General features: G+C 33.4%; 1 long non-coding RNA gene across 2 annotated transcripts in view; it reads left to right on the top strand.

The window, feature by feature from the left end:
* Window positions 1-15,099, top strand: part of LOC111419474 (uncharacterized) — a 38,787-nt gene that overhangs the window by 829 nt on the left and 22,859 nt on the right. Inside the window, exon 3 of one of the 2 annotated variants that reach the window (XR_011641903.1) lies at window positions 440-553. This is a non-coding gene — a long non-coding RNA (uncharacterized lncRNA). Of the gene's footprint in view, window positions 1-439; window positions 562-15,099 lie in introns of those variants that run through there. The other variant, XR_002706957.2, reaches the window with a different exon arrangement.

The raw sequence follows: 15,099 nt of genomic DNA, 5'->3' as shown, positions 1-15,099 counted from the left end.
CGGATTTTTGTCGAACTACTCAAAATTCCACAACTTATTTTATTCATTTCTTCTTTCATTCTTTACTAATTTGGATGAAACTTCGTACTTGATGCATATATTCTTCTATTTCAGCTGTCCGTTGGAGGTTTCGAGATTCTCACAAAAGAACTTTGAAATTTACAAATTTAAAATCCAATTTTCAAGGTCAAAATCGTTCAAAATGTTCCGGAATCTAATAAATTAGATGTAATTGACACTCATCTTCCCGTTTGGATGGTTTAGAAAGGATATTAACATTTTAAAATAATTTCAAATCTTTCTACATTTCGAGAACGCCATCTAGCGGATTTTTGTTGAACTACTCAAAATTCCACAGCTTAGTTTATTCATTTCTTCTTTAATTCTTCACTAATTTGGATGAAACTTCGTATTTGATGCATATATTCTTCTATTTCAGCCGTCCATTGGAGGTTTCAAGATTCTCACAAAAGAAGTTTGAAATTTACAAATTTAAAATCCAATTTTCAAGATCAAAATTATTCAAAATGTTCCGGAATCTAATAAATTAGATGTAAGTGACACTTATCTTTCCGTTTTGGATGGTTTAGAAAGGATATTAACAGTTTTAAGAGAATTATGAGCAACTAAAAATTAACTGTCAACTGAATTGAGGTTATGTTTCTCTCTAAGGTAAAACCTGTCTCGGAAGCTTTATTATTACAATACCTTCTTAGATTAATGTTAAAACATTGAAAATTTGATGTATTTTATTACTAAATATCGAGATTTTAGCTGAGGTCGTTTGCAGTTATGGCAAGAGCTATAAAATCTGCACGTTTCTTTTTGTGCAATAGAAATCCAAGATAAGTGTTAAAGCTTTAAAAAATTGTGATATTCCATTACCTCATAATGTTATTTACTTTGTACCTTTCTTTGTGTACATTAACCCAAGAAGATATTAAATATATCTTCTTGGATTATTGTTAAAACGTTGCGGTGAAAAAATTTGTAAGTGTTATAGCCTCGTTATATACTTAGGTGAATAGAGTGAAGATGTGGGAGGAAATGAAGAGGAGAGGGGTATCACAACAGCTGATAGAGAGAGTGAAGGAGATGTACAGGGAGACGATGGCTAAGGTTAAATTGAGGGAAGAGTTAAGCGAGATATTCTGGACTACAAAGGGTTTGGAACAAAGGTACCCGGTTAGTCCCACTCTATTTGCGATGTATACGGCGGACTTGGAGATCAAGGGGATGATAAGGTCGCTGAAGAGATATTTGGAGGCAAAGGGGCTGGAGGTAAACGTCGGGAAGACAAAGGTCATGAAGTTCTGCAAGGAGGGAGAGAGATAGAGGAAGTGAACGAGTTGAGTTGCACGCCAGGGCGATGGCAAACAGAGCGAACAGGGTGGTGGGACAGGTTTGGGGATGCATGTGGGAGCGCAATGATAAATAAATGCAAGTATGGGGTTGGACAGAATAAGAGTTGCTAGAGGATGTACAAACAAGGTAGTGTAGATGGGTATTGGGGTTGGTGAGGGAGACTATAAGAAGGAAGAGGTTAAGGTGAATGGAATAAGGGTGGAAGCTGGGAAAAAACCGATGAAGTACGAGAAAAGGATAGAAGGAAGACCGCATTGTAGGATCTTGGGGGAGTCCTGGAAGGAAATTAACACTCCAATAGACGCATGTCATCTAAGAGATGTCGTAGACAGTTTTCCTGGACTAACCAGTTAATATTTTTGTATGTATTGAATCATCTTAGAGATGACTTTTGTAACAACCGGAATCGCGATTACTGCAGTGTTAAGGAAAGCAGGTCGAGATATGGGAGAGAGGGAATAATTTAATATTAAAATCTACACTGGAAAAGCAGAATTTAGACCAAATTGTTGGCGAACATACCTGTGAAGGGACCTCTAACCTTATATTACGTCGCTCCACAGCAATAAATTTCACCGTTACCATGACAATTATTATACAAGCTCACCTCTTGTTGTGCAAATCACAAACTGAAGCGGACTTTAATAAAGTTAATCCTATATAAAGTTACGATTACATCATAACAATGATGCTACAGTTCCTTTTATAATATGAAACACAATCCAGTTACTAGGACCATTCTATTGGCCCTCGTATTTAATTCGTTAACTCTCTCGTTTACGTCATTCCATTGAAACGAAATGATACCATCTTGAGCTATTAATTTGTTGAATTTATATAATATATATTTTATAATATACAGGGTGTTAGGTAAACATGCGGCAATGAGTTTATCAAGTACCTAAATACGTCTCATCGATCGAATTTGTTTAGATTGAGTGACGTTTGACGTGTCTTTAACAGTTGGTGTAGTACTCTATTATGATTTATACGAACGCCAAGATGACTGACATGCATTTCATGTATTGACTTGATGATGGCAATTCATTAGAAGCTACACGATTTCCTGCCTGTAATGTCCCCGACCGAAAAATCTTCGAAAACATTCATTCGTGAAACAGGCTCATTAAAACGAAGTGGAGGGCCAGGAAGATCAATGACTGCAAGAACGGTACAATTGGAACAGAACGTGCTGGACATGATCGAGGAAGATCCTGGTAGTTCTACGCGAAGAATTGCAAATACTTTGAATGTAAGTCATTGGACAGTTTGGAAAATTCTTAAGGACAATTTGTTGTACCACATTCAATGCGTTCAAGCACTACTACTTGCTGCATTTTCCTTCACGTATTGCATTATGTCAATGGATATTGCAAACATTAGTTCGCATTCCTCTATTTCTGACACAAATTCTTTTTATCGATGAAGCCAGTTTCTCAAGAAATACAATAAGGAATTTCCATAATAATCATGTGTGGGCAGATGAAAATCCGCATGAGGTATGTGAATATCATTTTCAACATCAATTCTCCTTGAATGTTTGGGTTGGAATTGTTGATGATTATCTAATTGGACCGATATTTCTACCAGGAAGACTTACTGGCGTGGTGTATCGCAACTTTTTGGCAGAAACGCTGTCTGAGTTTCTGAAGGATATATCATACGCGACAAGAATTGCAATGTGGTTTATGCATGATGGTGCACCACCATATTTCGCTTGCTCGATTCCCAGACTTAAACCCCCTGGATTATTTTTTCTGAGGATCTCTGAAGTCATTAGTTTACGCTACTCCAGTGGAGATTTTGGACGATTTGCGAAATCGGTGTAACTCAATTAGAAACAACCCCGGTGTTTGAAAGAGTTCAATGACGACAATATTGAATGCTTGTAATCAGCCTGGAGGAAGTCATTTCGAACATTTATTGTAGATTGAGCAACTTTACATGTACTTTTTGATAATAAAATATTGTTACTGTTACTATCTTCGAAACAAGATTTTTCAAAAATTATCGCAGGACAAAATATTCTTAGAATAGAATTAGAAATAACATAACTCCCACATTTGTATGCTTAAGTCTTAAAGCATCATATGGACTTAAAGAGAAGACTTTCCAAGAACGAACTGAACTAAAAAAAACTTCAAGTTTAACCTAATTGAGTTAACTTTTTTTGAATTTTCTTATTTACTTTGACGTCTTAAAGTAGTAAGTAAGTATCTGGAAATGAGTGGACGTCTAATTACGCCGACAGTTTGAAAGTGGTTAATAACGGCATCAAAGCTGCGGATTTATTTCAGAGGAACGAATGAAAACGGTTATTCAGTTTCGGTTTGTAGTAATAGCGACCGACGGATTCGGAAAGTTTCCAATGTTCTTGAACATTGATCCCTGCTTAGTTGGTTTGCCGCCCGGAGATTTCATTTTCTTCAAGACTGACCGTAAATTTTCGACGTAAAATTCAAAATTAAATTATACGTTATTATGGTCGGGGCGCCAAAAGCTTCCTATCTTCTCGAAAAATAACGTCGCCCTTAATTAAAGAAAAGGGCTTCCCGAATGCGCCTTGCGAAACTGCACGCGGGTTGGATAATGGCGGAAGTTGACGAACACAAAAGCCCAGGCGACAAAGAGAACGGCTCCTCTTTGAGAAGGGCCGACACTACACCACCCACTTTCGTCAGGTTTATTTCGTTAATTTTTAAGTTTGCCGCCTTTGATGTACCATAACTTTAAACCCTTTCTTCCGAGGAGTAAGCGAAAATTAGGAAACTAGATGTTCTAAGAGGAGTTAATCGGAAACGGATATTGTCCCGACGATAAATACGGATTAATGGGCGTGGTTAATAAGGCAAATTATGCCTCTAAAGAGCTTACGGATTAGTTAAACGCCCGGGGAGTAATGGGCTATTACGAGGGCTACACCATAATTCATAATCGACTACCAAATGCGCCTCGTTTCATGGGTTAGCACCGTTCGTTATGTAAATCTCGCGGAAAATATTAAACGACCATCCAAAACAAAAAAAAATATACGCAGGATTTTCCCCCTCAAAATGTTCTAAACCCCAAACAACTATGTTTCATATGGCAAATGTAAATGACAGCTTAATAAAATTGGAATTGAAAGATAATTAAAACATAACTGTAATTGGACCGCATACATCACTTAACTAAGCGACATTTTATCGTTTTTAGAGATTTTTATGCTGTGTGGTAGGTAAAGGTGTAACTTATCTTAGAAAAAATGCAGAATACCGAAAGACCTAAAGCATTGATTCCCAAAGTGGTCCCCCAGGGGTTGGGTTGGGCCCACGAACATTTTTCTGGTTTCGATAGTGGAGAACTAAAATGACTTCGCCTATCAAATGTAGGCAGATAATATTTTAAGAAGCTCAATGACTCTTACTTGTAAAAACTTAAGAATTATACCAGAGGTAAGTGTGTCATCCACCGACAACATCTAGTAGCGAAAAATTTGAGTGATAGATTGCACCCATCACTTCAATTTCCGATTAATGCAGTTAACAAAATAAGAAGCAATGCATTGAATACGCGTTTATTTGCACAATTGATGAAGACTTCCAACGATTACTCGTATATACAGAAGTACGCTGGTTATCGAAAAGTGCATATTTAACAAGATTTTATTCACTTTTTGAATCAGTGTTAGAGTTTCTGGAAAGTAAAGACCCAGATTTAACAGACCCAACATTAACTTACAATTACAAAGGGACAACCTCAATTTAATAAAAACAAAGTGTGTACTTTCAGCCTTTGATTGAAAATAGAAATTTATGAAGCAAAATATTAGTCGGCGCGAATTTTCCGAGTTCTCAAACTTGTCACAGGTAGAATGGCTTGATGAGGATATTCAGACATACGTTCAACATTTAATTGCCCTGCATGATGACTTCAAAATCAGAACACAGACTTCATAAATCCATTTGATAAAACGGAAGTGGAGAATGTGGTATTACAAGAGGAGCTACTCGAGCTTAACACTAATGAGGAGCTGAAAGTGAAATTTCAAAGAGGGTATCAACCATTTTGGCTGCAGGCAGAAATACCTGAAAAATATCCTGGACTGTACGGAATTGCGAGAAAGCTTTTGATAGCGTTTCTCTCGCCATATCTTGTCGAAAAAAGTTTTAGTGTCGTTACATCCCTTTTAACAAAAAAAAAGGAGCAGATTGAATATCATAGATCGGGGAGATTTGCGGTTATTCCTAACAAAACTGAAGCCAAATATTGATAATTTGCTGTCAATCCATCAAGTCCCATTAAAATTATGACTATTTTGTGATTGTCATTGTAGAAGTTTACTTCCTAAAGTTGTAGAACTTTAGGTCCTAAAGTATCATTTGTTTTAAAGGACAAATCATGGTTAAATCCGGTTTGCATCATACGTCTAAGAACCGACTTAGATACGACACTTAGATACACCAAGAAATTCTACAATAGAACTAAAACTAGAACGAGAACTAGAAACAGTCGGGTTTAGTTGTGAAAAAAACTTTCAGTTGTCAATGTCAACTTTAATTTTATTATTATATTCGTAATCTTCATAAAATAACCTTTAAAGTGAGTCCAAACATGACGCATTTATCTCAAAAAACCAAAAAGTTCGAACTTTCAACTATTAATTTTGACATATTTGTTATCTTCATAAAAAATCCTTTAAAATGAGTCCAAACTCGACATATTTAACTTTGATATTAATGGAGATACAATCACTTCCGGTTTGAAACGTCAACGTCAATTTTGACATATTTGTCATCTTCATTAAAAAACCTTTAAAATGAGTCCAAAGATGACGTACTTATCTCAAAAAACAAAAAAGTTTGAATAAAAAACATTAAACCCGAAGTTAGCAACAATGAAGAGATAACAATTTAATTTTTAAATATTAATACCAACCTTAATTTTTGGTTTTTTTTATTATATTTTTGTTTTTGTGACAAATATTAAGACATTTTATAAAAAATTAAGAATATGTCAAAATGACATTGACATTTTAAACCGGAAGTTGACCATAACTTCATTAATATTGAAGATAAATATGTCGTGTTTGTACTCATTTTAAAGGATTTTTAATGAAGATTACAAATATGTCAAAATTGACATTTTACACCTGAAGTTAGTTGTCATATAATAAACAAATGGACAACTTCATGGTGTTCTTTCATGATGTACTTTTTATTAAAAAAAACCTTTAAAATGTGTCTAAACATGATGTATTTATCTCAAAAAACAAAAGAAGTTAGAATAAAAAACATTAAACCCGAAGTTAGCAACAATGACGATACCAATTTAATTTTTAAATATTAATACCAACCTTAATTTTTAATTTTTTTTATTATATTTTTTTTTGTGACAGTTATTAAGACATTTTATAAAAAATTAATATATCAAAATGACATTGACATTTCAAACCGGAAGTTGCTTATATCTGGAATTAAACGTATCATGTTTGGAGTCATTTTAAAGGATTTTTCACGACGATTGCAAATATGTCAAAATTGACGTTGACATTCTTAACCGGAAGTTGACCGTAACTTCATTACTATTGAAGATAAATGTGTCGTGTTTGTACTCATTTTAAAGGATTTTTAATGAAGATTATAAATATGTCAAAATTGAGGTTGACATTTTAAACCTTCACTTTTTAAACATTCACTTTTCCGCACTTTCTTTTTATTTTTAACGTGTTTTTTGGGTCATTCCACATTGATTTAAAAAAAATCGTCGATTTTTAACCCACTTGATGATTCTTGAATTTTTCCTAAGATTTTTAAAAAAGAGCGTTCTTAAATTTTAACCTGTAAACTTGTAACACTTCGTCCTTAATTTCATTTTACAACTTTTTAAACTTTAATTTTCTAAATTAGTAATTAATAATCCGATTTCGACTTTGATATGTGATCTTTTTTAACAAAAGAAATATTAAGAAACTTGTTTCTAAATCTATTTGTAGAGTCTTTGAAGATTGCCAAGTGCCGAAACTAGTTCGACTTAAATTCTATATAAAATAGAAACCAGTCTAAAAGTACAAAATCAAACTTTAGTTAATTTTCTTCAAAAATTTTTATACGAAACATCATTTTGACAACGGATTCAGTGTTCTGTGATAAAGATAGATAGGCTCCAAACAATTTTCAATAGTTTGAGCCTGTCTATTCTTATATTTTTAGAGAGATGAAAACGAAAATCCCATTTTTTTCAACATTATTCATTTGTGGCTTAGTCAAGTGATGCATACCGCGGTCCAATTATTAATTAGGGTAATAACAAATTTAATTTTAATAACCTGAATATATAATAAACATATTTATTAAAATTAATCGGAACTTCAGATATGAAATCATTATTTTAAACATATTTTCACGATCAGAAAATTAACATTAGCTAAATACGAAATACCAATAATGCGCTGGGCGAATTTCCCGATTCATTAACGATAACGTCCTAGCATTATTAATTATTTAATTAACAATCGATTGGTGAAACCCCATTTCGAACGTGTTTCAATTAATTTTTCCATTTCCTCGTTAATATTTTTTGCAGTTGACGAACTAGTTTGCTTTTTTTTAGCCGTTTTCGAGTGGTAACTGGAAATTGTGAAAGGTTTTTGTATTTAATTAGAGAGAAAATAAAAAACGAAATATAACTCGCCCAAAAGTCGTCCCTTTTGACGCTCTGTTACGTCAGATATGGGTTTTAAAATTGCCCCCATAAATTCCCAACTTATTTATTGTGCACTTGCGAGTAATAAAACGGTGGAATAGTAGGCGGTATCGTGGAAGCTAGGAGCCAATAAATTTTTAAAGTGCTGATCGTAAAGCATTTTACCTTGTTTGCCCGGGTTACAATGAAACGTTTAGATACATTGAGTGTGCGGAAATCTGAATTCGAAACGATTTAAATCAGTATCTCCATTTTAACGATCGAGAGACGCGCGCCGATGGCACGAAAAGGCGAGTTCGAACCTAAATCTGCATACATATGACCCGGGGGGAGTTTTATTTTCAACCCAAATTCATAAGTCTAACGATCAAAATTCAATACGTACCCACATTACGGCTTCCATATTATGTTGCCAACTAAGGACACCCCCAGCGGCTGAACGGAATTTAATCCACGTTCGATCTCGACTTTCCATCTCGTCGTTACGCGGTGGAAATATGAAATTTACCACGAAAAAGTAATAAGAAAAAGTATACGATTGAAATTTTAATCTCAATCATAGAATAATAATCCTTTGACGCTTTTCATTTATCGTCTCAACCGTGAGGAATACGTTAGGATTCCTCGCGGCTGTTTGTTTAGTTGCTATTTAATGTAGAAAACGTAGCCTGAAAATTGAGCTGAAAAGGAATGGAGTTTACGGGCGCTTTGAATTTTAAAGGAAGTCGTGTTGAAACGTCACTAAGGCCGCTTCGAGCTTGAGACCAATTTAGGCGCACAAAGTGAACGACTGAAAAAGAAAGTCCGGATGTACTGTCGCGCAACTTCTTCGTCTTCATATGGAAAGCGTGCAATAACGCGTAAGTTTTAGATAATATCCACTTGGTTCTCAAAGGAATACGTGGTCTATGTACTTGTATACGAAAGCGTTTTTAAAACGTCTTCTAAATTTATAAAGCAACTTGTATGTGTGTACTGGAATGATGCGAGAGATTCTTATAAATCTTTAAGGGATAACTTCATATCCAAACATTTGTTATGTCATTTTATATTGTATACTTTCAAAATCACTTCTTTGAGTAATGGTGTTTTCTCCAAAATGGTAAAAATTTAAGATACGAAACTTTTTGAGGTTATAAAGGAAACTTTGAAGTTAACTTGTACCAAATTTGAAGTTTCCAGGATGATCCATTTATTTTATATATATTTTTAAACATGAACATCTAATTGTGTTTGACATATGCTGAAAGTGAGGTTAAAAAAAAAGTTGTCTTCAAAATGGTTAAGATTTAAGAAGCGAAACTTTTTGAGGTTATAAAGGAAGGTTTGAAGTTAGGTTGTACCAAATTTGAAGTTTCCAGGATGATCCATTTATTTTATAAATATTTTTAAAAATTAGTAATTGAGTCTGACCCTTGCTGAAAGTGAGGTTAAAGATAAAAGTTGTTGTCTTCAAAATGGTTAAGATTTAAGAAGCGAAACTTTTTGAGGTTATAAAGGAAGGTTTGAAGTTAGGTTGTACCAAATTTGAAGTTTCCAGGATGATCCATTTATTTTATATATATATATTTAAGCATTTCTAATTGAGTTTGGCACCTGCTGAAAGTGAGGTTAAAGAAAAAAGTTGTTGTCTTCAAAATGGTTAAGATTTAAGAAACAAAACTTTTTGAGGTTATAAAGGAAGGTTTGAAGTTAGGTTGTACCAAATTTGAAGTTTTCAGGGTGAATCATTCATATTATATATATTATCAAAAATCACTTCTTTGAGAAATGGTGTTTTCTCCAAAACGGTTAAAATTTAAGAAACGAAACTTTTTGAGGTTATAAAGGAAGCTTTGAAGTTACCTTGTACCAAATTTGAAGTTTCCAGGATGATCCATTTATTTTTTATGTATATTTAAGAATTTCTAATTGAATTTGACATACGCTGAAAGTGATGTTAAAGAAAAAAATTGTTGTCTTCAAAATGGTTAAGATTTAAGAAGCAAAACTTTTTGAGGTTATAAAAGAAGGTTTGAAGTTAGGTTGTACCAAATTTGAAGTTTCCAGGTTGATCCATTCATTTTATATATATTTTTAAAAATTAGGAATTGAGGCTGACTCTTGCTGAAGGTGCGGTTAAAGAAAAAAATTGTTGTCTTAAAAATGGTTAAAATTAAAGAAGCGAAACTTTTTGAGGTTATAAAGGAAGCTTTAAAGTTAGCTTGTACCAACTTTGAAGTTTCCAGGATGATCCATTTATTTTATATATATATTTTTAAGCACGTCTAATTGAGTTTGACATATGCTGAAAGTAAGATTAAAGAAAAAAATTGTTGTCTTCAAAATGGTTAAGATTTAAGAAACGAAACTTTTTGAGGTTATAAAGGAAGGTTTGAAGTTAGGTTGTACCAAATTTGAAGTTTCCAGGATGATCCATTTATTTTATATACAGGGGGTTCAGAAATTGGCGGATAATCTGCACAATATTGTCCTATAAATAACTTGATAACTATTGCAAATAGGTATAGGACATGCTGTATAAAAAAGAAACCTTATTACTTGGCGAATAATTTAAGATAAAAAAATATGAGGCATTCCATTTAAAAAAAATGAGATATAGCTATTTCAAGTTTCTGGTATTGAGTACAATACTACGAACACCCTGTAGAAGGTTACCAGATTTTTATAGGGGCATGAAGTTACTGTAACTATGCATTAATAATTTACAAAAGATTTGCTTTGTAGGGTCTTAAATAAATTGGGTATGCTTTCTTTTATAGACACGTGCAGACGGAGATTTTTTCACAAAATGTTGAATATTTAAAAAACGGTAAAATTTTGGTATAGGTAATACTTAACAAAAAGCATGTCGAATTTTAAGGGTAATTCAAAAATGTAATAAAATATGGGGTGTTCCATTTAAATTTACGAAGTTGTACCTTGTACTTTGTTTTTGTAACACCCTGTATAAACAACAATATTTTTAGGTTATGCACCTTCGAGTACCAAACAACTTTATACATAAACATTTTCTTCTAGCGACACCCTGTAAGGAGATATCGTCCGATATCGCACTAATTGGACACCTGTATATATTTTTTAAAATCTCTTCTTTGAGAAATGGTGTTTTCTCCAAAACTGTTAAAATTTAAGAAACGAAACTTTTTGAGGTTATAAAGGAAGCTTTGAAGTTAGCTTGTACCAAATTTTAAGTTTCCAGGATGATCCATTTATTTTTTATGTATATTTAAGAATTTGTAATTGAATTTGACATACGCTGAAAGTGAGGTTAAAGAAAAAAATTGTTGTCTTAAAAATGGTTAAGATTTAAGAAGCGAAACTTTTTGAGGTTATAAAAGAAGGTTTGAAGTTAGGTTGTACCAAATTTGAAGTTTCCAGGTTGATCCATTCATTTTATATATATTTTTAAAAATTAGGAATTGAGTCTGACTCTTGCTGAAGGTGAGGTTAAAGAAAAAAATTGTTGTCTTAAAAATGGTTAAGATTTAAGAAACGAAACTTTTTGAGGTTATAAAGCAAGGTCTGAAGGTAGGTTGTACCAAATTTGAAGTTTCCAGGATGATCCATTTATTTTATATATAGGGTGTTCAGAAATTGGCGGATAATGTGCACGTAACGACATCCTTCGTTCGATTCTAAAGCGAAAATCTTTGAGAAATGGTGTTTTCTCCAAAACGGTTAAAATTTAAGAAACGAAACTTTTTGAGGTTATAACGGAAGCTTTGAAGTTAGCTTGTACCAAATTTGAAGTTTCCAGGATGATTCATTTATTTTATATACAGGGTGTTCAGAAATTAGCGGATAATCTGCACGTAACGACATTCTTCGTTCGATTCTAAAGCGAAAATTTTAATTGTAAAATGTTGTACCATGCGTCATACGTCTTCAGGAGGTTCTCAAAGGTCGGATAATTTGTCCATAAATAATCATTAATATTCAATACCGGTTGATAAATAAGCTGTAAGTTAGAATAAAAAGAATTTTGAAAACTAGTTTTTTTGTTAGAGTTATTTTCTTTAGCTTTAAAGTTCGTTTTTAAATTTTTTCATTATCATATCTTCATGAAACATACATTTGGCAACATAGTAGAACAACATTTCAACATTAAGATTTTCGATTCAGAGTGGGTCGTAGAATGTCGCTACGTGTAGATTATCCGTCAATTTCTGAACAGCCTGTATATACAGTATGTCCCCGGATCGAGTTACAAAGATGGAAAAAAATTTTATTACTGATTTTTCAAACTTATCTCATCGTCAGCATAAATAATGCGTCGGATATGTTCAAACCACTAAATCGCACGAACTTTATATTCTAACAAACTTTATAATATGTAATAACTAATAACACATTATGTAAGTAATAAATATTATTTATTTGTAAGTGAACAAATCCTCATTCAAACAAATCGGCACACATTTGAAGATGAGTTCTAAATTCTTTATAAGAATTATGAATTTCCGCCAGTGGTAGAGATTCTATCGCATTAATTATTCTTAGTTTTAATAGTTCTGCATCATCTTGTAATGATGTAAACAATTTGTTTCAATCCGTCCCAAAAATTGAACTTGAAAAATTTTGAATTTAGAAAAAAGTCCAATTTTTACATAAAAATGGGAATAATTACTTAACTTTTATAGTTAGAGTATAAAATTTATGCGATTTAGTAGTTTGAACATATCCGACGCATTATTTATGCTGAAATCTATCTAGATTGAATTTAGATTGCTAATTTTAGATTTAAAAATTGCTAATTTAATGACGAGTCATTAACCCTGATGAATAAAACTAACCTTTCTACAGAGGAGCACCTTGACAAGCACTACTGACCTCTTTGAATTCTCCATGTATTACGCAAAGTCTATAACATGACCCATCGTTTTTTAAGTGGGATTAATTGTGAGCTTTTCCAAGTTTTAACTCTCCATTCATCACCTCAAGTTCATCGTGTGTGTGTTGAAATGTTCAGACGTTGTTGAAGTAAATCACTGATGACACAAAGGAGGTGCGCATTGAACTTCGTATAGTTGTTCGTTCTTTATGCAAACTTGACCCTCGGGTGCTATAACTTAAAGTTTGACAGTTCGAATTTGTCCCATCGAGTAGGTCGAATTTATTACCACTCCCTCAGATGAAAACAGGTTTCAATGTACGTCGCAAGATAAAGATAAAATAGCCAAAAATGTTATTACATTGAAATTAAGATTGTTTGAAATTGCTAGAAGTACATACATAACTAGAACTAGTTTATTACATGACGTAATTACCGTTGGAACACAACAGAAACACGCGACAAGTAACGCAATTATTATTCAATCTGTTTTTAGCCATCTCCTCATCTTCATGTATGAACTTTGGCAAACTTCTTGCATAACTAAACAGCTTTCGCGGTGGAGTTTTATTATTCGAGCATGTCGGAAACAAAACAGATTACTTCTGGCAGTTAATACGCTCTTAATATTAATACGCGGTCGGATTTAGAAGTTTCTGCCAAGTAATTACGGTCGGTGGCATTTAAGCTTCAATTATTAACGGGTCAGAATTATCATAATTAATTTTACAATGAAAGGGTCACATTTGCTTTAAACCCTTTCTCAAAAGTTATGAGCAAAAATCGTTTCGGACCATTTTCAGTCAACCCTTCATCTTCTCAAAACGCGAACGTCGATTGAAGTTGCTTTTAAAGTAATCCTGTAAAGCTGTCAGTAATTGTGCTTCTCGTTACGGTTGGGAATTTTTCTCGATCATGTCGAGACTACGCCAGTCCGGAGCCTGTAAATTAAATCCAGTTAGACGAACTTTCTGAATAATTAAATAGGTTTGCGGGTGAAGTTTTATTAGTCAACCGACGCGAAGGCGGAGATAAATTACTGCGAGTGCTTAATTTTCTCTGGCTGCTCTTAATAATAACAAATTGAAATTTTCGAGGAGCGCAAAAAAATTTTTAACCGTAAAATATCTCCAGTCCAGATGTCACGAATTATCTACGAATCAAATAGAGAGATGAATAGAAATTGAGATGAATAAAAATTGAGATTTCAAAAATTATTATGTTACGAATCGAGTTTTAGTATGTAAAACATATTGCGATAAGTTGAGATTGTTGAGCAATAAACATATAGAGCAATGGCCCATTGAGATACGCGACCACATAAAAGTATCGCGATATCGCAACTGAGGCGAAACCCACCGCGTTGGAGTCGCGTCAACAAACTTTCGGTGAATATGAAAAAAGTTAAGTGGCGATTTACGTCCTATTTATATCGAGCGAGAGAAACCGAATAAAAGCAACGGTATGGAAGCTACAAGGTTTTACCATTTTTCTAGGTACATATAATCTAGATATTTTTTGGTATAAACACTTTAAAAGAAATATATTTTTCAATTTGATTCAAAAAAGCATTTACTAGTAGTATTGAGCACCGTCAATATGTTTTTAAAGTTTAAGTTGGAGTTTTCTACCATATATGGTCTACGAAGGTCAATAACCCCAATTTTGCAATGACTTTGATAAAGTTAGTGAAGATCAATGTACTCTATTTTGGTCTCGATCTCAAGTTGATGATTACGTGGAACAATTTTGTTTTATATCAGTCATAAAGCACTGTTCGTCGCTTCCATGTTGTGTATGTTTTGTTAAAGTTTCTCCATAATTACCTCTTTTATCTTCTTCTTGATTGTTTCTGCCTCCTTCGGACCTATTTCTATATCCTCTTAGACCTTTTCCTCTAAAACTGCCACGTCCTCTATTCCATCCATTACTATAACCACCCCGTACCTCGGTCTTTTGATAACGTGCTCCTTGCAATCCAGGACAATCTCTTTTATAATGTCCCTTCTTGCCGCATTTAAAGCGTGATTCGTTTCTTGTAAATTGAAATGCAGCTGGTTTCTCATTGTCAACTTTTCTTTCCATCTTAATTTTCCTATTGCCATATCCAATTCGGCGCATTTAGAGCTTTCGATACTTTCTACTATACAAGAAAGAATCTGTATAAAAAACGACGCAATCCGCACTGTAGGGTTTTTAGGTATATTTAAACTTAT

Source organism: Onthophagus taurus, chromosome 11 (assembly GCF_036711975.1).
Source record: "Onthophagus taurus isolate NC chromosome 11, IU_Otau_3.0, whole genome shotgun sequence".
NCBI lineage: Eukaryota > Metazoa > Arthropoda > Insecta > Coleoptera > Scarabaeidae > Onthophagus > Onthophagus taurus.
Note: the sequence above shows the minus strand (reverse complement) of the source record. Positions and strands in the feature narration are given on the sequence as shown.